The sequence below is a fragment of the Heliangelus exortis genome, chromosome 4, assembly GCF_036169615.1.
Source record: "Heliangelus exortis chromosome 4, bHelExo1.hap1, whole genome shotgun sequence".
In the NCBI taxonomy this organism is placed as follows: Eukaryota; Metazoa; Chordata; class Aves; order Apodiformes; family Trochilidae; genus Heliangelus; species Heliangelus exortis.
In genome coordinates, this window is record NC_092425.1 from 43520003 (window position 1) to 43546202 (window position 26200).

The window sequence follows — 26200 nt, forward strand, 5'->3', positions numbered from 1 at the left end:
GGGAAAGGGAAAGCAGGAAAAGAGTGAGAAAAAAAAAAAAAACAAAAAGGAAATGGGATCAATAACAACATTCAAACTGTTATGTTCATGAGGCTTTGATGATTCCTTTTAATTCTTTTAGGTAACTTTTGAATGAGTTCATGCTTTTGACTTTCACTTCAGGCTGTGGCAATGTGTTCCATAGGTAAATGATGAGCCAAAAAGGGAGAAAAAGAGGAATGGCCCCAGTGAGCCCATGCAGGCAGCAGCCGTGGAGCAAGTGGCTACATGGAAAAGCCCTTTTATTTCATACCTGCAGTCTCATAATCACAATTAGCCTACTTCTTGTGTTACAGGAAGTGTAAAATCATTCCCTGATCACATTCTCTGCTTCACTCCAGCGTGCTTCCCTTCAGTCTTCAAGTGAGAGAGGCCCAATCTGCTGCTTCTCCCCTGCTGCTGCTGCTGCCATCTCAGCTCCTGCATCAAGTGTCCCTCACCTGTACCCACCTCTGAAGAAAAAAGAGATCATGGCTATGGGGTGACTGAGACTGCAGGTGGGTTCAAGGTGTAACCACATTATTAAAGTACATTGTGACACAACTGTATTTTCTTAACACCTCCAAATATCCTGTAGGCTTTTTTGGCCTCTGCAGGCCACTGTGTAGGAGGAGGAAGACTCATGCTGTGCCCAAGCTGGGCATTTTTAGGGAGGTCTTTGGGTTTTACTGCCACAATCTGGTTAGACTGTGAAGGAAGAATAGGCCACCCTTTTGGCAGCTTGGGGAGCAGTGGTGCCTGGGGGTGGAGAGGATTCTGCTCTAGGAGGACATCTGAGTGAGGTCCATGAAGGGAAGGAGAAGAAACAAAACAAGGCCTTTGGTTTGAGCTAAGGTGGTGCTGAACACAAGAACTTGAATCTGAATCAAAGGCTTGAGTCTACCTCAGGCTGTTCTGCAGGCCCTTAGGAAAGCTGCCATCCCAAATTGTCCTGTCTAGACTGCTGCTGCCAGAGCATGGCTCTGTGGGATCTGGGTCTGCCAGGACATCTCTGCTTGTCATCCCTGCACTGTGGCTGGTCCTGGAGGGATCTGACATGCATGTCCTGTCTCCTTCCCTGCAGCCTCAGGAACATGGAGAAAACAATCCCTCTCAGGGCACTCAGTGCAGCTCCCTGCAGGGAGGTCAGTGCAAATGTTTTTCTCCAAGCACTTAAAATACATGGAGCCTGAGATTTCTGTTCCCAGAGGATTAGATAAGCTCCAGTGAATTGTCATGGCCACCTTTTCTCCCCAGGCCTGACATGTCTTTGAGGGGCTCTTTTCAGACAATGGTGTCCTCTGGAAGGGCAGCCTGAGCAGGGCAGCAGCTGCTTTCCCTCTGAGAACTGCCAGTGCTTCCAATGTGCTGGATTCCTCTTGGCCTAAATCCTGGGGAGCAAAAGAAAAAGGAGTGGCTCCCTTCCTGTCCAGAGCTTCTTTTCCTTCCCCCACCAAGTTGCTATTAAACTGCCCTGGTGCAAATGCCTCCTGAGAGTCAGTAATGAGAGCCCGTGGTGTTGCATGGGGATACGTGAAGGCAGTTTCTGATGAGCACACAAAGGGGACAGACAGTCAGGAATCTCAAATCACAAGTTGCATTTGCATTTCTTTGCTTGTAAATGAAATATATTTGACATGAATTGCTAGGATAACAAGCATGGCACTCCTGCCTGCTGCTACACAGCACTGTGTAACCAAACCCTCATACCCAGAAACCACAAGTAGAGCCCTCAGAAAGAACTTCAGGTTGGTGTAAACTTAATGAGACACAGTGTTTCTGCCTACATATTTTGAACTGTATTTGTTTGCTGATCATCTTTCAGAATTCAGAGGTTAAGCATTTTAATATTGTTCTGTGACCCTGTGGGCTAGCCAGGTAGTTCTTCCTTTCTTTCTTTAAAATCACAGGTGGGAATCTTGGATAATTGCAAGATTTGCAGCTGTAAAAGGGAAAGTTTGCTCTGAGATGAAGAGCTCTGTCTCCCTAGCTGGTGATATTATAGACTGATTTCTGGGAAGTGCTGGAGAACTCCTCTGCCCCTCCTCAGCCTTCTGTGGAACCCAAGTCCTCTTTCGACCTTTGTTTCACAAGACTTCTCTTTTGTGGCTGATGCCTGTGTTTGCCACACTGCCAGCCTGAGCTGAGGGGGAGCAGATGTGCCATGGCAGAGTCTCAGCCTGCAGTCAGTACCTCTGGCTGTCTTCTCCAGCAGCAGCCAGGGATTTTTCCCTGGGGACCCAGCATCCTTTTAAGCTGCAACACTTGACATACTTGAAACAAGTATCATTGCTGTCATTATAGTATGAACCCTCAGCCAAATACCCAGGGCAACCATTTGTCTGTCTGGGACTCCTCTCCAGAATAAATGAAACTCTGGCTGCATCCCCATCCCAGGACTTCACCCTCTGGGAAGGGCAGCTAAAACTTCCCTAGGCATTCAGACAACTTTTCTCCTACTGAAGAGCCTGTTTTGAGTTCCTCTCTGCAGCAGCTGGATTTATTACAAGTGTGGGGTGGAATGAATTCTGCTGTTATCACACTTGCTCCACACACTCTGGAATCAGGTAGACTGAAGTAAAAAAGGAGCCTGTGAGCTAGTTTCTGTTCAGAGAGATGGACAGATGGATGTCCATACCTGCAGTCTGCAAAACAAAACCTTCTTCCCTGTCCTCTCAGTCAGACCCAGGTTTCCTCACTCAGCTCAAGGCATTTCTTTTGTACAGTCAGAGTGACCTCTCACCTGGGGCTCGCCTGCCCAATTTGTAAGCCCTTTAATAATGCCAATCCATTACCCTGCTTTACACATCAAAACACACACAGACTCCTCCCAAACAAGGGAACTTGGCAGCTGAACCGTGGGTAAAATGCACAATCATTTATACAAATTATACTGTTCCAGAGTATGCTTTCTCCTCAGCAGAAGGAGATTTCTTCCCCTCCAAATCTTACAGGAGTAATGTTTATAATTAACCACTGCAGTGTTAGGTTTATCCAGACAGATCACTCTTCCTGTGGATGTATCATGTACTAAGGGAGCAGCTGGCAAAGCCTCATCAGTGACAGCCACATCAGTGAGACCTGGGGACATGGGCTGGATAAGGCTTTCCCTGGCTGCAGCACTGCCTGTGGATCTCTGCACTTCTTTGCAGCCCTTTATAACTGTCCTGGTTTTTTTCCTGGCTCTAACTTGTGCTTTATGGGATTATGGAGCATCTAACACATAAAGTCTCTTAATGGGATCTGAGGATGAGCTGAGTGTCTGTGGCAAATTCATTGCAGAAGAAAGAAAATGATCACAACACATTCTGGCTTCTTTTAGAGACAGTGGCTTCTGGTATCATTCTGGAGTGGCTGCTAGGAATGGCAGTGGATCTGTACACATCACAGCCCCTCATGAGCCACAAATCATGTATCATAGAGCTCCTTCACATCCTGGAACTGAGAGAGCAGGGCCAGCCCTGGGCATGCAGGGGACATGCCATGCTCTGCCCAGGGGTGGCAAGGGTCATCAGCCCCAAATGTTCTGCATGGTCCTTCTTCATTGCATCGTGCCACTGCAGTTGGCACAGCTTGTTGTACTTGCCAAAGCAAACCTCTTAGCATCTTGTAGATCTATGTAAATTCCCATGTTGATGAATTCAGCAGCTTCCTCTTCAAAACCTTTATTGGGTGACTTTCACACTGCCCCCACAGAGCCCTGTTCCTTGAAGTCAATGGGAGATCTGGGTGTGGTGAAAAGTCAAGATCAGACCTGTAAATCAGATGGTAAAGAGAAGTGAATCAGTAGGAAATGCTCTTGGGGAACAGCGTGCTCCTCTCCCATCAATTAAAAGCACAGGGAATGGCTCAGGAATAGCTTCCCTCTGAAATACTTAGGAGACTACCACAGCATAATGGCCTAATAGAGCTTTCTAATAGGTTGAGGACATAAAAGCATGCTTCTGCTAAATAAATTGTTCAGGACATCTAATAAAATCCATTTCTGGAGAAGGATATGCAAATTTGTGTGGTTGCTCCTAGGATGTTTTCAACCTCTTACACAGCATTAACATAACCTGTGGCAGAGCCCAGTCCCCAGCAAATTGACATGCTGTGTGCTATGCCCCAAAAATGTTTGATGTGGCTATTCAGGCTTCAGGTGCTGAGCCCTAGGGAACATATTCTGCTCTGTCCAAATCTCTGAGGTGCTCTGAAAGCCTCCCTCATGCACTGGCTCCTCCCAGAATATCCGTGGCAGGTCACTGAAATCATGTGCTGCTTCTGTCCTTTCAGTTGCAGAGTTTGTTTAATTAATGTTATTCCAGCTTTCTTCCTGACTTTCCTCTCCCTTCATTGTTTCACAAGCCAGTGGTACTTAGTCTGCTGTGGGTCATAAGTCATCAAAAGGTTGCCTGTGACATCACTGCAAATAAAATAAAAATGCATAAAAACATGCCCATGCACGTGGGGAGCCGGGGCAGAGACAGAATAGCAGCTGTATGTGCAGGTTTGCACTGACAGCAGCCACCATGGTCCTGCTGCTCCTTGCTGATGTGAGCTGTGCTGGCACCAGCCACCTCCTGGGCTTTGTCCCCAGAAGACGAGGTGGGCTTCCATTCAGTGACAGAGTGAGAAATGCCACTGCAGTGCTGGCTGTCACCGCTCGTCATGTCCCCTGCACTCAGAGCATTTTCCCTGCTCCTCCCTTGCCCCTCTTACCACAGCTCTGCTCCTGCCACCATCTCCTCTGGGGACTTTCTGAAGTGCTTATGGGGCAGTGCTCATGGAGCCAAGTGCCTTTTCCTCAGCTGTTTCATCATTCTGCCTGAATCATGAGCAAGAGCGGGGCTAATAAAAGAACCTTTGAATGCTCTGCAGATGGAAGATGCCATACTGGGAAAATCAATCCACAGATCTGCTCTTTGATGGAATCTAGCTGCAGGCAGATGCTTTCATGTGCAGCACCATCTTCCCAGACAGATTATTTCCTTGCTCACAGTGTGTACGGCCGTGCAAATCCTGGGATAAACAGCTTCATGGTGCAGCACTTGTACAAACGCAACCAGAGTTCTGTCTCATGCAGGCTGCTTCACTTTGGGGATGTTTTGGGATGGACAAGAGAGAAGACAGACTGGCAGTGACCATCTGACTTGGTAAATCCAGTCCCAGGGTTAACAAGGAGTGATCCATCAGGGGAGTGCAGGGTGAACCTCCCCACCCAGCCCCCAGCTCAATACCTGCTGAGGTGGCCCAGGTGATAGAGCAGATACCTAACGTGTCCAGTTGCTCTGGAGGAAAGGCAGGAAGCTGTTCTGTCAGCATTCCCTTCTAGTTTCCTCAACATTTTTAAAGGGAAAAAAAAAGTACAGCCACCTCCATTGGTAGGAGTGAAGTGATAAGGATCAGGTAGGAGCTCTGTTGAGACAGCTGTGCAGAAATGGTCTGGAGTTCTCACCAGAAGGTGAGACACACTGAAACATGTTGTGATGCTTTCCTCCATTACTCATTATCACATTTCCACCTAGAAACAGCGTGAAACTTCCCAACAGCCTGAGTGTTATCCATGCCAACCTCCAGAGAGCCTTCATAGCAGAGGAAAGGGCATCTCTGTGTTCATGCAGGTCTCCTATCACACACTGAAACAATAATAAATCAAACTTGTGATCGCGTTACATTTTTATGAGCCTACATTTTGGTCAGGAGTTTCTTTTTAGTGAGATTTTGTTTGATACCCGTTTCTAAGAGCTATAACTAAAAATAGTAAGTTACCATCTAATCTAATCTAGCCTGACTCAGCTGTTTTCCTCCAGGTTTATTTGTTTTTTATCTCAATGTCAGTTACTGAATATTAACAGCCTTCCACAAGAGAACTTCTAGGCAGTGCTGGTCTAGGGAAACATGGGAAAGTACAGTGTACAGTGAGGGTTCATGAGGTTTGTGAATGAGGACTGAGTCTTGCAGCAGGGATTGCCTGCCAGAGCACCTTCCCACCCCATTTGCCTATGTAACACCCTCCCTTCTACCCATAGTTGTCCAAAACACACCTCGTGGCAACATGAAAAGGTGTACATGAAAAAGCAACACTGGGATAGTGCTGGTGTGCCTTTGGTGTGAAAAGAACCAGGTTTTGTCCTTTAAACAAAAAAGTTTTTTCTTTTTTTTTTTAGCTTTTCTTTCCTGTTTTACTTCTCATCATGCTTTTTTCCCACAGCCCTGGGAGCTGGTTTCCACCAGGAGGTGCCACTGTGCGGTACCAGCGGAGGGAGAGGTTGGCTCTGCTCTACCTGGCATGCCAGAGGAACTGTGAAAGAATGGGCAGAAGGAAATTGCATCCAAGGCATTTTCAATAATCCATCCCCAAATTCCCACGTAAGTGTTGCTGACATTTAACCTGGGTATTGCTGCTTGGCAGCCAGGGCTGCGGGGCACAGCGCTCTCTCGATGTCATAGACCATCCACCTTCCCTGCACAGCACTTCAGTAACTTCCTCATCACAGTTTGGTCTCTTGATTGTTTGCTCTTCCAGAGCACAGAAAGGTCATTCCACTCCAGAGCTCCCAGCTGCAGGCAGACAAATGGCAGTGGGTGTGAAGCGTTCATGTGCGCGCTGTGAAAACCCGGGGCCCTTTCTATTTATAGCTTGACTCAAACTTTCATTCATGTAGTTGCTATTTTGGTATGGCAAACATTCCATCTCCAGGGAAAGTACGTTAGCAGTGCAGGTGAGCAGTGAGGGAGGACACATCAGTCATGCAGACAAATATTTAGTGGCCAAGAGAGCATTGCTGTTCCCAGAGAGCACATGTAGCCACGGCGATACTGAGGGCAAGCTTCCCTGCACACTCACCCAGCTGAGCAGCAGAACAAGGCTTTGAAGCAAACCCAAACCTTTTTTACTGCCTTTGCATCTTGTATTAACTTCTAAATCAAAGAAATTCTGAATGTTTCTGTTCTCAATGGAATAGGTTTGTCTGATAAATTGAAGACCCCCTTGGTCAGTTGGGCCATGCTCAGCCCTCTGGGCAGAGAGCTGGCTAACGAGTGTTGAAAAGCCACTGATGAGCCAAGGAGGTTTCCTTCACTGGACTGTCTCTTTCTGTTGGATTATAGAATCTTAGAATGCCAAATTTCTAGGTGAGGAGCTTTTCACCAGAGAGGGTAGTGACAGGACTAGGGGAAATAGTTTTGAGGAGAAATTTACGTTGGATACTAGGAAAAAAATCTTCACCATGAGGGTGGTAAGATACTGGAACAGGTTGCCAGGGAGGTGTTGATGCCCCCTCCCTGAAAGTGTTTAAGGCCAGGTTGGATGAGGCCTTGTGCAACCTGGTCTAGTGGGAGTTGTCCCTTCCCATGCAGGGGCATTGGATCTTAGTGATCTTTAAGGTCCCTTCCAACCCAAACCATTCTATGATTCCATTAAAAATATAATTTAATGGAGGTGGCCCAGTACACTGTCAATCTGAGTCTTCAACCTGTTGGGGAATCCACTAAATTTCTTTCAGAGATGATTCCAATGTCTAATTGTTCTCATGGTGAAAAACTTTCTTCTGGAGTCCAATCAGAATGTCCCCAGAAGCAACTTGTACCCATTACCCCTTTTCCATGAGACTCCTTATAAAAAGGAAGTCTCCATCTTCTTGTAGCCACCCTTTATGTACTGGTACATGGCAATTAGGTCTCCCCTAAGCCTTCTCTTCTCAAGGCTGAACAAACCCAGTTCTCTCATCCTTTCCCCACATGGCAGGTTCTGTTGTAGTGCAGCTGGGGTCAGCCCAGAGCCTAGATCACTGGGCAAGTCCACAGTGAGCAGCAGGTCTGAGGCCAGGCAGGGAGGCAGCCCACAGCCTGGGGTCACATAGACCTAGGAAGATTGTTGCTTAACTTCTAACATGGCTAAACTGATTAATTTAATTAATTTAACTACCATGGGTAGCAGGGAGCAGAAAAGCTTTGGATTTCCAGTGGCACATAGCCTCTTCCCAGGAGAGAGTCCTGGACAGCTTCATGCCTGGATGGCCCTACCACTATGGGCCATGAGCACAGATGAGCAGGCTACCTCCTGCTGCCCCCAGTAGCCAGGCACCCATCTGCAGCTGTTTGAAACAGCAGTAGTGTTTGTCTTGAAACAAACCTCTGAGTCACTGTTACCCAGACCTATGCTCTGGTAGCCTCTGTGAACATGAAAAAAAAGAAAAAAAGAGAAAAAAAAGGAAAAGGGCACAGAAACCTGTTTTCCTAATTCATCACTTTCACAGTCTCATCCTTGGAGCACAGAGAAGGCTGTAGAATAACATGTGCCTCAGGAATTCCCTGGACTGGGAACAAAGTGTTTGGTTCATTGCTGATAAAATCAGGAGTTTCAGACTGGGTTATGCACTGAGGGGCTCTGCAGTGCTCCTGGGACAGCTGCTGGGATCTGTTGCATCTTCCCTCCCTTCCTATGGGAGAGGCACCACTTGCTGCATTTTGCTCTCACCTAACCCAGCCTACTCACACTCACAGCTCTGTGTTTACCAAAGCTGCCTTTACAGGGTTAGATTAATCCCTTTAACCAACACACTGTAGCCAGGTTAGGAACCTGTAACAGGAGGCACACTGACTGCTGCTGCAGGGCTCCCTCTAGCTCAGGGGAGGTTTGCCTGAGGTGTGATTGCCTGCCCTGCAACCACTGAACTGTGGTCATTATTTCAGCTCAGGGTTTAGCAGGACAGGTGCTGGCTGCTTGGGTTCCTGCTCCTTCCAGAACTTCTCTGGGTGTCACTGGAGTCAGGATTTAGGTGCCCCCTTCATCCAGCACCTACCCCCAGCTTCTACCCACCATCTGTTTCCTTGCATCTCACTCTTGCAAAGTGCTCTCTACACCTCAGGTGCAACAAAGAGCAATTCACATCAAGCAACTGCCCTCACACCTCCTACCTAACCCGTGAGTTTGGGCTACAATTGCCAAAATCTGCCAGTCAGTGAATTAGTATCTGATTATATCAGTAATCAGACTAGTATGGATACTCTTTTATTTTGGTTATGGTTGCAAAATAAGAATTCTTGGCCTGTCCCTGACAGATATTGAGGACACGGATGCAAAATGTCATTTCCTTCAAGCTGTTTGTTGCTTTGTAAAAAGAAGTTGAAGAGAATGATTGATTTCATGAGCAAGAGGAGGTTCTGTCCATTTAGCCCAGGAAAGGTCCCTGTCATTGTGTAGATGATGATCCAGTGGAGCCACTGGTCTCAGTTTGAAGAAAACAGAGAGCCCGTTACTTCGTCATCCCTCTAATTGCCCGTGAGTTTATCTGAGGGGTGGAAGGGCTTCCACCAGGCAGAACAGGAAAAGAGGGAATCTGATGAATCCTCCTCTGCAGTGGGTTTGGAGCAGGGAACAGCTTCCCAGCACCTTCAGCGAGCACCACGCTTTCCCTGTGCTCTGGGGTGAGATCTGAGGGCAGAAGCAAGCACTGGGAAGAGGGCTGTCCTGTGACTATAAACGAAGATGTGTGTATTGATAGTGACATCTCCTGTGGCTTGAGCAATCCTGGACGTGGGGCGAGGTCATTCACACTTTCATGTGCTAGCCAGGGAGCTGAATTCTCACACCCTTATCTATTATCCTGGCTAAGGCGTCGCTCTGTTTTCTCTTCTATCTGCATAACCAGGTGTTGAGCAACTGGAATGTCATTCCAGAAATTCTGACTGGCTTGGGTGTGTGCTCCTCGCAGGAATTACTTCTGGGAATCGCTCAGGAGGGCCAAACAATATGGGTTCAAAAAATTGTGTTGCTGTACAGCATGCATTTAAATGAATTGCATAATTGAGCTGAGCACGATCCCTTTCTTGCAGAGTAGCAGACTCCTCTGCCTGCTATTGCAGAAGGTGATCCAACTCCTAGGAGCTGTGTGCTGTTTACATAGCTCTAATGTTTATTTATAGTGCCTATATGTGCCAGCAGGGAATTAGGATTTATTTAATATTTTCTGTCGTTTCAAATTTGCAGCAGCACTCTTCATCCCACACCCCTGTGTCTTCATAAATCAGCCCCATCATAATTCAGCTACAAGCAGGACACATTCCCAAATGGAAGTGACAGTACAGCAGGCAAGGATGCTGGGGAGAGCAAGCTGCAGCACAACTAAGCATTCTCTGTGGCTCTGGGCAAACCCCCTGGCATCTGGGGCAGGAGAGTGCATCGTGGTGAGCAAGTGGGCACAGCAAACAGGGAAGGAGCTGCCTTCCTGCATCTCTCTGGCTGCACATCTGGGGGTACCTCTGGCCAAGGGCTGCCACAGGGCAGTCCCCAGCCAGGGACAGAGGGAAGAACAAACCCCACATCCCTCCCAGGCACATCAGGAGCCCCCCAAAGTGGTGGAAGGTTAGGATCAGCCTTGGACAACCCAGTCTGTTGCTGCTGCATCAGGTGGAGCTGCTCTGGCTTTGCCTGCACCACATCAGTGTCTGAAGGCCACATCTCACTCACTTGTTCGTCATCCCTGCTGTTTACAAGCTGGCTGGCACTTGGGCTGTCACCTGAATCAGATCAGCTCGTGCTCCAGGGAGGAAAACTGAGAGTGAGAGTTGGTCACACAGCAGCTCCACCCTGACTGGCAGCATGGCAGCCCTTGGCTATTGGAGCAGCAAAGCCCAGAGTGAGAAAAGCTACTAGAAGGCACATGGACATAGCTCAGAAAAACATAATGAAGAACTCTGCCCTTTTTCTTTGCTTGATGTCTTCCCTTTTTAGGATTTTTTTTTTCTGGGGGGAAGCCAGAAAGTGGCAAAGCAGCCAAGAAAAGTGGGACTCAACTGAAAGCAGTGCTGAAAACTCTTTGGATGCAAGGGTCAGTCTGAGCACTGGCAGCTCGAGGGGCAGGACACAGAAGTGTCTCCTGAGGGAATTACCCTGCACTCTTTAGCTGGCAGGGGCCAGGCAGCAAAGAGCTGTTTGCTGTTCAACACAACCTAGAAACCAAGGGCTCAGCCTGGCTGGTGTGCACAGAGCTCCACTGGATGTTATCTGGTGTCCTGAGGACACAGCTGGCCTTGTGTTTTAAATATGGTCCAAAGCTTCTTTATCTGAAGACAATCAAGAACATTTAAATGAGGCTACAACAAAAGAAGAGAAACAGGGCCTTGAAAAGGGCATAGTTGATGTTCTCTTAGCAAGCCAGCTATGGGATGGGACAGCCATACTGACTCATGAGAACTGACCCAACCTGCAGGGTATGAAACAAATTAATTCTGCACTTGTGTACATCACACCAGGCTGCAGCATTTTCTGTAAAGGTTGAGATTTCCATTATATTAGTGTGGTTCTGCTTACATTCATTGCAGGGTCTGTCATTTCTGTGCAGCTGCCTCCCCTGGATGGTTGGCTCACTGCTTCCATGGCTTCAGAGAGCCTCTGGAGAGCCAGACACCTTGCTGGACCTACTTCTCCCTTCAGTCTCTCCCACTTTGACTCCTGGGGGTCAGGGTTAAAGGACAAGGTGCCAGCTCTGGTGCTGGAGCTCCCTGTCAGGGAGGTGCAGGGGGTGAATGAGGCCCTGCTGGAGGTCTCCTCAGCTTTTCCTCCTGAGGTTTTGGACAGGGGGAGCAATGACAAGGTGAGCTCATCCCCTCTTCCACACCAGGAGCAGGCAGGCACCATTTAAACAGGGGATGAGGTTGGAGTCAGTGGCATGACTTGGTGGTATCCTGAAACATGGCCCTCTTCAGAGCAGGTAGATAAATTCAGCTGTGATGGGAAGGAAAGCTGCTCATTTAGAAGCTTTGGCAATTGTAGCTCCTAGAGCTGGGCTGTGTTCTTAGCTTACTGTACAACCACATTTCAGCTGTGCATTGTGCAACTGCTATTAGCATTAATGAGCTGCAAGGCTACCACACTGATCCTGTTCCTAGAAGCTGCCTGCCTGGGAATGTTCTCTTTTGCCCTGGGTAGGGGAGAAAGGTGGAGCAGAGCAGACCTGTGCACTTTGATGCTTTAGGGGATCCAAACCCAGATCTGGGTCTGGTTTTCAGCCATGAATCACAAAAGTAAAAGGAAAAAAAAAAAAAAAAAGAGAGAGATGAAAAAAAAAAAAAAAGCTGCTTTTGGTTAGGAATAATGTGTCCCAGAAGTTTAATATCCAACCTGATGTGGATCTAGGGGAGAAATTTAAGAGACACTATTTAAAACCTACTAACTAAAGAGTAAAATAAAATACACCCGCAGACCATGAAGATAACCTGCCACGGGAGTCTCTTTTAATCCTTGTTTTGAGTAAGATGAAAATAACTGCCAAATGTTAACATTTCTAATAGTGGTGTACAGAAGTTACAGTTAGCAGAAGCCTCCTGCCTCAAAAGGAAGATGTGCAAGGATTGTGAGTGTGGCTTCACCCATCTCTGACAGACTGTTGGTGTAAAGAAATGGGCCTAGGTTTCCTGTGAGTGAACTTCTTATTTGGTTTTGGGCTAGCACAGTAAACCCCAGTTTTCTGGGGCTGTCAGACATGCAGGTGAGGGCTCATCCAGGTCTGTGCTGTCTCTCCAAAGGCTGCACAGAGCAGGTGTGCACAGCCAGCCCAGGCAGTGGTGCAGCCCTGCGCTCAGCCGCACAAACCGGTACTGATTCTGCTTGTGCAAAAATGCAAACACCCTCAATTACCTGCAGAAAATCCTCATCAAGGCTCGAGATTTCTGATCTGCTTGGATGTGGCACTTCCTATCATGTGCCCTGGCAGCTGTGCAGCTCTTCGTTTGGAGGAGAGCCCGGAGGGAGAGAAGGGAGAAGGTGGTAGTTGTAGTTGAAAGGCAAAGGGATCAAAGGCAGGTGATTAGCATCAGCCCTCTCCTCAGGACAGGCTGGCTGAGCACTGCCCTCCCAGCATGGCACTCCAGGGACAGGTCACTCCTTTCTGTGCCTTGAAAGCCCCTCAGGGATGGGGCAGCCTGGACACAGGGCAGACAGGAGCCCAGACCAGTCACCTGGCTGGGACCAGCAAGATGCCACTGGAGATTCTCAGGGTGCTCTCAGCCAAACACGAGACCTGAGAGGCTGCTGGGAGGCAGGCAGCTCAGCAGAGAAGAAAAGCTGGGGTTCTGCAGCATGTAACAATAGAAACCACAGAACAACCCCACTTGCTCTGGAAAATAACACTGCACTTTTGGGGCCAAACAGCTGGCCAGATGCTCAGGCTTGAAAGGCAATGACTGAAACCCAGTCCCAGCCTTGGATTGACTCTCTTGGGCCTAAAAGCCACCAGATCCTTGAAGCTGTCACAGAGTGGTGTCGAGGAGAAAATTGCCCTGTTGCATCTATGTTTGCTTTCATGTTGGAGATACTGCATGACAGGCTGCAGTGCTGAGCCTGATGCTGATCTAGGGATAGAGATCAGGAAGAGCTTGGCTCAAGTAAACAATTATTCCAGAGTAAACTGGGAACAAGGAAGAAGCCTGCAGACTTCATTCACATGTTCTCACGCTGTTTTGCAAGGCTGAGCAATCCTGTTTGCTGTAGCCAGACTGCAGAGGAGCATTTAGCTGCCTGCACTTCTCTTGGTCTGCAGCACCCAAGGCCTCTGTGCTACTTGGAGATGTTTATAGAGCTCTAAGGGCTAAGAGAGAACTGGGGGATTTTCAGAAGCACCAGAGCAGGTTGGGCACTCAGGGCTTCATGAAGGGCTGCCTGCCACAACAGTTCTGTAGCAGGCTGTGCTTAGAGGAGACTCCCTGAGTATACCCACCACTTCTTGTCTATAACCTTTGGGACAGGGGAAACATCTTCAAAAAGCTGTGCCTTAAGCACATCACCCCAGGCCTGCCTTTCTCTAATTACCTTCTTTGGGCCCCACAGGGACTAGAACCTTTTCCAGTGAGACTTAGCTGCTAATATGAACATGCAGAGTGCTCTGGTGCTGGCCAGATCCTGCCTCAGGATCACTGTCAGCCCCACTTCAGGGAGGGCAGAGCTGGGCTGCTGTGAGCATGGAGGGAGCTCTGCCCTTCATCAGCATCTCTCCATCCACCCCTCTGCTTTCCCTGGGTGCAGTGCCAGCCACCAGGTCACACTTGGCACCACGAGCTCTGCCAGTCTGTGTAGATCAAGACACAAGGACACTAAAAATGGAGGGAAGTCATCTGTAGGGCACAGCTCCCATTTTGATCTCTGCAGCTCTCCACACTGGGTACAGCCAAGGGAAATACTCCCAGATCTGTAAATTTATGCAGGTTCAGCGTGTACAGAACTACACAGGTATGCCCAGCTCCCACTGTCAGCAAAAACATGTGCTCCATGTTCTCTTGGGACAGACATGCTCACAAGCACAGGTCTTTGCTCTGCAGTAAGCTACCTCTCCACCAAAACCCATCAAAAGGGAGTTTGACTTGTAGGTCCCACAGGAAAACCTCCATGTCCCATTGTTATCAGTCATCCATAGTCACTGTTCAAAGGAAGGGGAAAACCTTCAGTTTCCTGTTCCAAATCCTGGGGGAATATGATCTATGCATTATGGATTTGCTAGTAATCAATGGCTTATTGGTGGCAACATTCAAACTTCTTAAAGCTATGAAGCTTTAGCAGAAGAAATTGCTGAGAGCAGAAAGGGGAAGAGAGGTTCTCCTGAAGTCCAGATGCCTGATGTTAACACAGATGTTATCTTCAGGCCCAGTTAGAGCCTGATGCTGTGTGCTTATGTAACTTGAAAGGAATTCTTAATTCAGAGGCACAGATGAAGCTTAAAAACTGATCCCTAGGACTGGCTGCCACACAATCACGACACAAAACCTCCCCCAGACTCACAGAGCATCTTCAGCAGAAAGCAAACCTCTTGTGTTTTGCCCACCTCTGGTGATAAGCCCCTGACAGCCTTCTCTCTCCTTCCCTCCACAGGTTGGCTGCTGCTGCTGCTCTGCTCTGCGGAGGAGGAGAGTCTGCATATGCAGGAGGTGTACAGGGCAGAGGTGTGTCTGGGGTGCTGCCCTCTCCCAGCCCAGCCAGACAGCCCAGTGTGCTTTGTGGAGCTCCTAGGATACCAGAGACACTCTCTCTGCCAGGTGAGATGCTGCAAATGAAACGTTGTTAGCTGTTTGTTAGACAAGGTTTCTAGAACACTACCATTCCTGGCCTTGGCACAGCAACCTGTGCAGCCCTTACTGTGTGAGCAGATCAGCTGACATGTAACATGGGACCTGGCCAGCATCTGCATGGTTATCAGGATGAATAACAACCCCCCCGTGCCTGCACAGCATTATCTTATCTGAGGAAGGCCATGGACAAGCTTTAAATCCACCAGCTGCCTGGCCATCCAAGTGCTCTGTTTTCATTCCTTATGAAACCTTCCACAGCTCCAGACACTGACCTTACCAGTAATTAGCAATGGAAATTTTATTCCCACGTGCCCTTGGAGAACAGGTTCAAAGGAGGTGTTTTTCTCAGCCTGACAGATACCTGATGGGGTGTTGTGAGGCTGCTTTATTGGTATGGGAGCTGTGCTTGGGATGAACACTGTTACCTACAGCAGAGGGAGCAGTCCTCTCTTCCTCTCTGGGACCTGGCATCCACCTTGCTTGGGTACAGTTTTTAAAAGCTCCTCCATGACTTAGGATTTCTTCACAGAGTTCAGCAGCCAGGCCTGGCAGTGTAGCTGCAGTCAGGACTCAGACTGCAGGCAGCCAGTACACCTCATGGATCTGACCAGCCTCTGAAAGCAATTCCAAGCATCCATGAACTTCAGGAGAAACCATTCTAGATATAAAAAAAACCCCAAAGGTTTTCTTTTTTTCAATCAAATTCTCTTCAGCAAGCCTTAAGGTCCATAGGTGGTGGGATTTTTGGCCAAGGGGTCCAACTGCACATAAAGGAGATGCAAGGGCCTTGTGTACAAAGCTTTTCAACCCAGAGCTGCTCCTGTCCTGCTGTGCTCAGCTGCACACAGCTGCACACAGCTGGACACACCAGGGCTGTAAGGTGTGTTCCCTGGGGTAGTGGGTGATCAAGGAAATCCCTGGGCTGTGAGCAAGTGTGCAAGAGCAGGTCTGTGTCTCCAGACCCAGCCATCCCTGAAGAAGGTTAGCTCTGACATTTGTGTTTTAACTCTACCTCTTCCTCGCAGGGCAAACAACTGACAGAGGATGAAGGCAGTGGTGTGTGGATGGAGCAGGCCCCGGGAGGTGAAAGGTGACAGTGAAGGCAAGTCCCCTCTTGTATCTTGATTTTCCCCAGTGATCCTGACACACAGCTAGCTCCCCGTGGAGGAACTGCAGTAACAAACCCTCCCTCTTCCTGTGGGAGTGGCAGTGGAACTCAGGCAGTGGTTCCCAGGCACAGGGGATGTCAGCTCAGACCCTATTCTGAGCTGCAGCTTTGAATTTTGCAGCCTGTGGTGGCAGTACGGTGGTTCCAGGAAAGTCCTCCCTGCTCCTTACTGCAGGGGGCTTTTCACAAACGTCGCTTCCCCAAATGAAATTCACTCTCACATGTGTAGTTGAGCAGCATTACCACTTTGGGGCCTCAGCAAAGGCCATTGCAGAAACAGCAAATCCCCTGTGACTAAGCAGTCAGCAGCAATTTCAGAGTGAAGGTGTTTTAAAGATCAGGACGTGTTTGCCTATGCGGAACAAACCCAAATCTCTCCTCACTCATGGGCTTAGCATTTCTAGATCTGCATGCAGCAAATTCTTCTGCTTTGTGTCTCTTGTTTTCTCTTTCATGGTAATAGCTGGGCATGAGTTTGTGGGTTTCCTTGTTTGTTTTTAAAGGCAGTGGATGGAGTTGAAAAAGATTTTCTGTGCAGGAGGTGTGAGCCTATTGGCTTAGCTCTGAATAAGGGGATTATAGAGTCAGAAACGTGGGGAAACCCTGTTCTGGTAGGTCCTGTACACATTCCTTCCAAATATTTTGGCACCTGTCCAAGAACAATGGTGATTTATGTAAGGTATTGTGGGAGAATGACAGGAGTGTGACTGTAATTCAGTGAGAGGAGAAAATATGCTTGCTATTTAGCTCAAGCTTGTTCAGGGGTAGAGAGAAGGGTAGGCAGGCATAATGCTGAGTGGTAAGGTAGGTGTTTCCAGTATCCATTGAGGAAACCAGGATGGTTTCTCACATTAGTAAGGGTTCCTCCTCTCATTTTCAGGTGAATGGTTAAAAAAAAAAAAAGTTTGAGAGTGCCTGAAATTATAAGAGCCTGCCTTGTCTCCTCTGTGGCCAGACTCTAGCCCCTTGCTTTCTGGTTCCACCAGCCTTGAAGAGTGACTGTTGCCTTGCATGGGGAAAGTGTTTCACTCTTCATGGGTATGGGGGTTACATCCTGCATAAAGCTCTGCTAGGTTCTGTTTACTCCCCAAATTGTCTTTCTCCCAAAACATGTCTCTTGTGGCCCCCATTTTCTTCCCTGTAACAAATTTCACCCCCCAAAACCTAGGAGAAAACTCCATTGCTCCCTCTCCCTGCTTACCATATGAATGAGCAGAGATTCTGCTGATCCAGACCTCTCCAAAGGGCCAAACTCAAGCTCCAAGTCTTTCTAATTGCTTTGGTTGTGCATAAAGTTCCCTTGGAGGAGTGTGCTGGGTACCTCCTGGCTGTGGGTCTCAGCCTAGCCACAAGGCCAGTAGCTGTCCAGGAGGTCAGTGTCTTAGCATATTGCCATGGGTGAAATCTTACAGCTGGCCCTGTCCAGGTTGGTGCCAGGAGAGGGGTGACTTTGTGACTTTGTCCCTCAGTGATCCCCCCACACCTTCCACTGGGTGACAGCTCCTTCCAAAGCCAAGGTGAAGGCTGCCACCTACTGAGTCACCAGAGCTGCCACCAGTGGCACTTGGAGGTGGCTCAGCAGGCAGGCACACTGTGGCTCTGTGCTGGAGGCAGGGAAAGATCTCTGTCCCTGCAGGATTCCACAGGATCCTGGGATCTGCATTTTTCAGCAGCAGCAATCTCCTGCACTATGTTTGTGTGTAAACACATTTTGTTTGGATGGAAGGACTTTGGGAGGAGTCTGCTCGATGCACTCTTGCTTTTTTAGGCAGAATCCTCCCCAGGGATGTTACTCTGTGTTACCTCTTCGTGACACAGGGTCCCACAGGAGCTTTTAAACACTGCTGTTGAGAGCTACACCCCAGAGCTGGGGAAGCCAATCTCTGAGTAAAGCAGGCAAACACTCCAGAGCCTTAAATGCTGAATATCTGACTGAACTGATCCTTGACAATTCAAAAGGATCAGAAAATAAGAATTTTTTCAGCGCCCCCCATTGAATCTTGTGATTAAAACCACTTGGTCTCCAGGAACTCTCATTGATCCCTGCCAGTTCACACAGAGACACAGAGTGATTCCTGTGTCTCCAGCTCTCCCAAAGAGGTTTTTGACTCTGTGATGAAGTTATTCCACTTGGAAGGTGCCTCCTCAGAGCTGCATGCTGCCTGATCTGGTCATGCAGATCATTAATTGTACAGCTGCTGGAATCTGCAGATCTCCCTTTCTGTCCCATGCATACTCATAAAAATTTAGACCAGTCAGGCAAGCTGTCCTGATTCCCCAGTTGGAGACTTTGTCCCAGTCCAGGGATGAGGCACCAGTCCCCTTGCACCTCACATCCAACCTGACACTGAAGCAACCTTTTGTTTATTCCCACCCTCAGGTCTCTGTGCACCTAAGAGGGGCTTCACTGTAGGCAGCTGCAGCCATCTCTGAGTAAGCATCTCATGCCTGTCTTCCTTTGGAAGCAGCAGAAAGAAATATCTCCAGTGGATGATTTGTCTGGATTATTTTAGGTAGCTCATTTGAAATTAATTTCCCTGTAGAAATGCCTTCTGTTTCACTAGCTCAGAACAGCTAAAAAGTTTGGTACCTATCCACTCAGTGGGGAAATACAGAGTGGGTGAACCCAGCATTAGTTTCTGCAGATAATTCAGTACTTCAGAGCCCACTGAAGTAAAAAAAGACCACGAGACATAGATTGCATATCAGCAGAGATTTAGAACTGCAGTCTGTGAGATGAGTGGTACTAGAGGCCAGATTTACTAGAATCAGATCCTTAAAGCAATTAAGATCCGATTGTATAATGAATGGAGATCACCACAAAGCTATGAGTTTCCCACCCTTGTTTCAAGTTGCAAAGACCTGGGATCATCTCATTTAAGCATCTGTTGCAAGTACAACTTATTGTGCTGTTGCTGGGAGGATTATGATAAGGGAACAAAGCTGCAGAGTTAATTAATTAATGGAAGTCAGGGGTGGGTGGGGAGCACTGGGAGGCTACAGGGTTCTCCCTGCCTTCTCCAGGGCTCTTGTTACCCTGGAATGTGCTCGTGGCTGCTGCCATGAGGTGGGATCCACTTTGATGTGCAGTCACAGGCCTGCTAACAGTGGGTGTGTTAGCACTCTGCTGTCAGGCTTGATGGAGGGAGCAATTAAACCCCATTTATGTAGGAGATGGCCTCCAAACAAGAGAAGCCAACACCCCAGAAATGACATGACATGGCCTGCACCAAGCTGGGCTGCATGGGTGGCTGGAAGGGTCTCGTTCTTCAGCTTATGTCCACTGAGAGGAAGCACACTGGTGCTGTTTGCATGAAGTGAACTTGTTCAGGGAAAGGCTGTTTTCCCATTTTTTCCCAGTGCCTGTTTTTAATCAATAATTGAGTAACCATAGATGGGGGTTAGGGTTAGCTGAGTGGGACTCCAATCTGACTTAACTGCTGACAGAGGCAAGGCTGAAGAGCTCTGAGTGACAGCACTGGAAAGGAAATAATAGCAAGGAACTGCCTTCAGAAACTTCAAACACATCACTTTATCAGAGTGTGAGTCAGGACATCACTCAGCAAGTTGCTACAGACATCAGTTATCATCAGAATACTGAGAACATTCCAATAACTGCCTTGGAAATGAGGAGAGTACATTTCTTACTCAATTCCGGTCAACATTACATCCTTCCCCTTTTGAGCAGAAGTGAGAAGAACTCTTTCTTAGCAGAGATGATAGGCCTGGGATCCCCTGTAAGTTCTGGGAACTAGCAAAAGCTTCTAGCAAGAAGAGCTCAGCATTTTTAAAATGGGCCTGGTTGTTCAGAAAAAGAAACAAAAGATGTTTGCAAAAGCTGCAGCAGCCCAGTGAGGAGCCTGGGCTTCCAGAGACAGAAGAACCATGGGAACTGCTTCACTACCTGTGCATATGAGCTGGTTTGCAGCCTCAAGAACAGTCTCACCAGACTGAGACCTGAACTGACCAGAGAGAGATCCTGGGGCTGGAAATGCCCTTTGTTTCTCTGCAGGGATTAATGTGCAGAGAGTCCCAGTGTGAGGAGAAAGCAGCTGTCAGGGCAGAGGGATGGAGAGCCTGCCAGAGGCACAGCTCTGTCCTACTCTGCCCTGCACTCTCCTGATGGCATGGGACATGATCATCAAGGTCATCCTTGCAACCTTCCTCCCCTTTTTGGAGAGAAAGCTGCCTAAAGCTCCTGTGCCAAAGAGCTCTGTGGTCTAGAAACCTCGTGTGACCTGCCATAACACTGCATCACAGCTCTGTATCTTGAGCTGGGTTTCTGAAGGAAATGAGTCTTAGCTATTGAGCAACATGAGTCTCTCTTGGTTCCCCTCAGACACTCCTCAGGGATCTCAAGGGTAGGAATACAGCTCACTGGAGAAAACAAAAAACTCCCCAGTGCCTCCACTAAGTAGAAATTTGAAACACCCCACAGGCTCCAGCTCTGAACACCAATCCAGAGGAAATCTGGGACCATCAGTCCCCAGGGAGCACATCCTTTAAACAGGCAATGCAGGACTGGGCTAGGAAAACTGTAGGGAAAAGTCATTCTAAAGCTGAAGCCCATCCTTCCTTCATCCTTGCACTGATCACAGGATTTATGCAAATAATTTGATAAGCCTTAGGAAGCTGCACCAGTTGGCTGGTGACCTGAGCAGCTGTCAGCTCAGTGGCTGAGGGCACCCACCAGTCCAGCAGGATGAAAAGTCAGTGTGAAACTGCCCTGCTTCCACACTCCTGACCTGTCTCAGCAACATGAACCATAGTGAAAGTCCAGAGGGCTTTTCCCCTCACCCTCCTCTCTGACACCCAAGGTGTTGTATTGACAAGGCTCAGCAGTCCTCTCCTCAGCCACAAAGCACAGCTGAAAGTGACCAAAAGAGCATCTGACTACAGCTACACATTATAGATCCCATCAAACATGTAAAAAATAAATGACTGGGCCTCTTAACCCTGGCACTGCATAGAAACTCTGTTATTCCCACAGAAATGTTATCACAGACACTTTCTCTTTTGCCATCTGATTTCTTTTCCTTTTTTTTTTTTTTTTTGTCCATGGCCCTGAGGGAACAAAACCTGTTTTAGGGAAAGAAGCAATTCATGCCTCATTCAGAAACCCCTGTCTTCTGGGTCTTAAGGAGTCCTCAAAATATTGGCAAAATATTGGCAAATTAGCAAGAAGTGGCAATTCTCTTATTTGCCAGGAATATGTCTCTGATGTGTCAGGAAGCAATGCAGGGAGGCAGCAGTAACCTAAAGTGAGCTGAACTCTGGTGAGCAGCCCATGTGGCTGGGATCTCATCCACTCAGGTCACAAGCAAAGCTCAGGGACATTGTCTGAGCTGCAAGGGCCCTGGGTGACTGTTCAACAAACACATTGGAGTCAAACCTGGCAGCCTTAGGGATCTCACCAGCAGTCTTCTCCTCCTCCACCTGGGGTCCAGTTGCCTTTAAACAGCAGACAAGATTTAAAATGGGGTGTGTGGGAAAAGCCTCCCTGTATTGTCACTGACTCTGTGACAATACACAATTCCCTTTGAAGGGCTTCTCTAGAGGAGGTACATTTTCTGGATCCAAGCTCTGTCTGTTCTTGTGCTTTTCCTGATTTATGCTAGAAGAAAGCAGCAGCATCCTAGCTATGCATTTGGTGGGTGTAAAAGAGTGATTCATTAGCTTAATGGAGAGTTATCTGGGCAATAAATGCATGAATAAGAATATGTGACAGTGAGTCACCATTTGATTGTATGCCTGGGTGGAACAGATAGATGCAGGTACCATTTTGCCCTGGATTGGTGTAGGGCAAAGTTCACCAGGGGTTCAGGGAAGGCAGGATGCTTTTTTGTAGCTTAACTAAAGACCTTTAGCTGCAAGATACATTTGCTGAGCCTCCCTGGGTTCACATCAGGTAGCAGCACCAGGCAAATGGGGTCAGTCCTGCTGGATGGGAAGGTCTCAGAGCTACTTAGCTGGGTTTCCCTGCAGGAACCATCTGGAGAGCCTCACAAAGAAAGCCCAGTCTTGACCAAAGTGTGTCCAAAGAGGGACCAGCTCTGAGTGTCAGCAGTTACTGATTTGGTGGTCTGCCTGTCCGTGCAGGGGCTGCCCAGCAGCCATTCAGCTGATGCCTGTCACACACAGCACACAGGGCAGCTGCCTGACATGAGAAGGGAGCTGACAGGAAACACCAGGACTGGACCTGTTCCTTGGGAGCAAGGAGCCACATCCTCAAAGCAGACCCCTGGACCACAAACCCAACTAGACAGGCAGGGCAGTGCCAGCCCAGGGCAACAGGCACCTTCTGGGCATCCCCTTGCTATGTTGGTTTTGATGACTTCTTGGAGAGAAGTGTTTTGAGGTGACAGCTGGCACCTCCCTGTGAGCTGTGTCTGGAGGAAGCTGCAGTAGGAGCACAGACGTGTCCAACTTTCATCAAACCCTCCGTGTTCAGCCCTGTCCCTGTCCCCCTCAGCTGTTGGCCAGCTGGGTGTATGAGCTCCCAGGCTTGGCACAGGGCTGAGAGTGGGCATGCTGTGGGGTTGCCATGAGCTTGGCAACACTGCCAGGGCGTGTGGCCTCTGCTGGTGCTTGCAGGTGGCCTTAGGTGTCCCTAAGCTGCGTCCCTTGTGCCTGTGGCACTGCACCTGTAACTTGTGTGTGGTCCCTAAGCTGAGTGAAGGACATGTTTGGTCCCCGAAATCCTGGGCAGGGATCTTCATCTGGGGGCTCAGAGGTGACATCTTGGTTCCAAAGGAGCTTTTGTGAGTCGCCTTGGACAAGCATTAACTCCACATCACAGCCTGGGGCTTTTGGAGCAACCCACAGTTTTGATGTCTGTTTTGAGGAGGAGGTTTGGGGAGGAGGGGTGTGCATGCCTGCCAGGATACCTCAATCTAAACATGTAGCAGTCATGAGATCCTAAGTCACTGGTTGCTTTTTAAAGCTCTGGCCTGGAATTTCTGATGGATGATAGATGCCAGAAAGTGAAATTACTCTTGTGATCAAGTGAATCCTCCCAGTATGTGAGGGAGTTACAAAACTTCATTGGCACCATTACACAAGAAACAATTGAAGCTGGTTTGGGGAGAAGAGTCTCCACCCTGCAGCCTGCTCTGTGCCACTGCTCCTCTCACATTTTTCCAGGGGCTGAACTGGATCTGCAGGTACTGGTAAAGTTGCCTTATGGGAGGCTGTACCGTAGGCAGGAGCTGCAGCTGACCTGGTTGAGTCTGTTGGCCTTCTGATAACTGTGAAAAGAGGGTGACCAGACCTGGGGTGATGCAAATGTGGAAGTAGGACTTCACTTCTGTTTGCTGACATGATGTTTCTTGCCTCAGGCACGAAGCTGCCTTCCACAAACTCACACGTGCCCACTGCCAGTGGGGCTGGGGGGTTGTCCAGCATCCCCACCTGTGCTCCCCACATGAGCCCCATGCCATTTATCAACACCCTTCCTATCATTCCCATCAGTGCAGTGGCATCCTAGAGGATCATCTTCCCCCAGCAGGCTGAGCCCTGACCTACCTGCAGGGGAGCAGACAGGCAGCAGCATCCCCAGGTGACCAACAGTGCAGGTGTGTGATGGGGCTCCTGCCCATCTGCCTCGGGTACAGGACAACGTGACAGTGCTGCCAGGTGTTCTGACACCAAGGACTTGGGGGAGTTCAGAGCAGAACAACAACCAAACAAAAAAAAATCCTTTTCCCCTCTGTCTAACAACTCTGCAAAAGCCAAGAGGCAATCAGCCCAAAGTGCCACGTGTAATAGGACTTGATAATTGAATGAAATCATAGGGCCTGGAGATGACAGGGCAAAGAGCTCTACAGGGCAGATTGCTCAACCCTCTTAGCCTCTTTCTATATCTGGAGTGGCTACTCTTCTCAGGGAGAACTGCCAAGGGCATCTGTCAGGGAAATGGCCAAAGCAATGCAGCAAGTTGGAGCAAATGGCTCCAATCAGACCTCAGAATTTAGGTCAACGTTTACATACATCAGTGCCGTGTGTGTGGATTGTGTTAGTGTAAATATATAGTGAGTAAACTTCAAACACAGACAGCCTGACTTTTTTTCCCCTGTGCCATGTCTGTGAGGTCAGGGAGCACTTTTATCTGGATGACTTAGTATGTATTTTAGGCTTTGTGTAGGGATACAGGACTGAAAGTAATTCCTAGTGCACTGGCAGGGCAAACAAACACAGTGTAGAATCCTGTTAATTCATTTATCCCACTCCAGGTTAAACACACTTTGTTTCCCAGCTTCCCTCCCTGCAGGGCCATGGCAGTGTCAGCTTGCAGCCCTGCACTCGACTGGTTTTAGGCATAAATTTGGTTTTAACACACACTCTACATCCAACTTGCTGATTTATTACGGACTCAGAAAAACACCTGATTTGATGAATCTGAGTTTAATAGTTTGGAAATCCCTTCTGAAAAAAACAACAGGTCAAGATGACACTCGGTGTCAGGAATTCAAACCTGGTTCTTTGTACTGGTTTTCTATTAACCTTATGCCTAAAAGAAAGATACAACAAAAATGCAAATACTTAATTTCTACAAAGCCAGCAGTGAGCAGGGGTGAAACAATTACTGGCTGTTCCAGGGCTTTCTGTGTGGCAGTGCTGCTATAAACAGCATTTAGGCTCTGGATGAAAGCAGCCACTGACAGTAAACTCAGAAGTAACAATATCAATTAATTTAAAGTAAGCTTTTCATTGTTCCCTGGAACTGTATGCCTCAAAGCTTAGTAAACGTGGTGCTGATTTAGACTTGTATGTATAAGGTAATGATTCATTTTTAATGGTGCAGTTTTCCTCTCTAGGCATGATTTTTGGGCTCTTTTATGTCTGTTTCCCATGATGGACCCTAGTCCTTGATGTTTGGCACATCATGAACAAATTGTCTGTCAGGCGCTCGGTCCATGACAAACTAGGTGTGAAATGCACATTATTATTATTATTACTATTATTATTATTATTATTATTATTGTCATTGTTGGTGTTACTTGGGAAAGTTTCTTGGTTTTATAGTGTGGTTTTTTTGTTTGTTTGGGGTTTTTTTGTTTTTTTTTTAATTTGTCTTTATGTACCTCAGCAAATGTGGTGGTTTGTCATTGTAGGATCTTGCTCTTTCTAAGTACTCAAAGAACTGGTGATAACATCAGTAGACTGCTAGGGAACATTTGATGTTTGCACTGGGCTGGTTTGTGTGTAAAGGCACAGCCTGGCTCTCCCAAAGTCAGTGCAGAAATCCCTGCTCATCTCCCTGAAGATCAGGTCAGCATTGATACAGACAGGATTTTTGTGCTGGTTTGTTTTTTTTAAAAAAAGACCATGACCCAGTAGCATTTAATGTGAAGCACAATCAGTGCATGGTCAGCTCATTGGTTTGTGCACACAGCTGCAACTCAGACGTGATGGCTGGGGCAATGGGGACTTCAAATCCAGCTGGCAGTGAAGAGGGCATTTTCCAGTGCTTTGGAGTTCTGTAAAGGTCCAGTGGAGAGGAGAGGAGAGGAGAGGAGAGGAGAGGAGAGGAGAGGAGAGGAGAGGAGAGGAGAGGAGAGGAGAGGAGAGGAGAGGAGAGGAGAGGAGAGGAGAGGAGAGGAGAGGAGAGGAGAGGAGAGGAGAGGAGAGGAGAGGAGAGGAGAGGAGAGGAGAGGAGAGGAGAGGAGAGGAGAGGAGAGGAGAGGAGGCACAGCTTCTTCTGGGAGCACACCTCAGAACCTGCAGGCCACCCCAGTGACTGGTGGCTTTCTCTGAGTGTCAGTCAGAACCCTCTGCAGTGACACACATCACTGATGATGCACACATCAGCCCTGCAGTAGTGGGTGTAAAACAAAAAACAAAGTCCAAGCCTGAGGACCAAGGCCCTTTCCAGAGAAAAAGAGAAAGAACTCCTTTCCCAGTGCTACGCCCTTCCTTTCCAACCTCTCCCCTAAATCCAGGTTACCCAACTCCAACATGATTTAACTCCCA

The 26200-nt window shown here is 48.1% G+C and overlaps 1 long non-coding RNA gene across 1 annotated transcript; it reads left to right on the forward strand.

The window, feature by feature from the left end:
* Nucleotides 1–380: 380 nt before the first annotated feature.
* LOC139796282 (uncharacterized) lies at nt 381–24180 on the forward strand. The gene is made up of 3 exons (XR_011725917.1): nt 381–536; nt 6212–6585; nt 23778–24180. It is a non-coding gene; the product is annotated as an uncharacterized lncRNA (long non-coding RNA).
* The last annotated feature ends 2020 nt before the right edge of the window (nt 24181–26200 follow it).